The sequence below is a fragment of the Frankliniella occidentalis genome, unplaced genomic scaffold (assembly GCF_000697945.3).
Source record: "Frankliniella occidentalis isolate FOCC.00 unplaced genomic scaffold, Focc_3.1 Scaffold53, whole genome shotgun sequence".
In the NCBI taxonomy this organism is placed as follows: Eukaryota; Metazoa; Arthropoda; class Insecta; order Thysanoptera; family Thripidae; genus Frankliniella; species Frankliniella occidentalis.
The window spans coordinates 412,149-412,911 of NW_026267183.1; the positions used below are offsets into that span (position 1 = coordinate 412,149).

Below are 763 nucleotides of genomic sequence, written 5' to 3' on the forward strand. Positions count from 1 at the left end.
TTCCTCTTCCTCACCTGCCCCAGCAGCACAGTAATTACTACCGTTGAGGGTGGTCGGGCCCGGACACTTGTTGCCATGATAATGAGGGCGGAGGTTTTGATCAGGACTCGGACGTCGTCCTCCTGACCAACTGGGGTTGGGTGGGGAGTGCGGTGACGGGGCAGTGTGGGTTGGGGTGTCGGAGACCTTTATCGTCACAGGCAGCAGACGCGTCCGAGTGAAGCCGAGTGGAGTCGGCAGCAGCGCAGGCGGCGGCGAGCAGCGCGAGCGCCAGTTGTCCGCTTCAATTAAGAAGAAAATCTCCCTTCGCGCCCAGCCTGCCAGGGCCCGCGCGCGGGCGGCGGGAGAGTTCAGAGGCAGCAGTCCACCCCGCTCACCCTCCATCACATCTCCCACGCGCCAGCCTGCCAGGGCCCGCACGCGGGCCGGAGCGTTCAGAGGCAGCAGGTCCTCCCTCCCTCACATCCCATTCCACCGCAGTAGTAGTACACAGACGATTACAAAATAATACGTTTTAACGGCGCTTGCAACACGCTATACCTTTGCCTGTGCGTCCCAGCTCTCGCCTCACCTTCTCGTGTACCCATAACGCACCGACCCTCCACACTGGTGGCTGCACCTCGGGCTGCACCCTTCTTTCAAAGAGAGGAGCTGCCGCCGCTGCCGCCGCTGCCGCCGCTGCCGCCGCTGCCGCTGCTGCTGCTGGCGAAACAACAGGGTGTGAAGCCCTCACGCTCATAAAGGGGCCCACCCCGAGTCCCTC

General features: G+C 63.3%; 1 protein-coding gene across 1 annotated transcript in view; it reads right to left on the reverse strand.

Moving 5' to 3' along the window:
* Positions 1 to 763, reverse strand: part of LOC113210928 (uncharacterized) — a 239,936-nt gene that overhangs the window by 50,786 nt on the left and 188,387 nt on the right. The window lies entirely within an intron of this gene.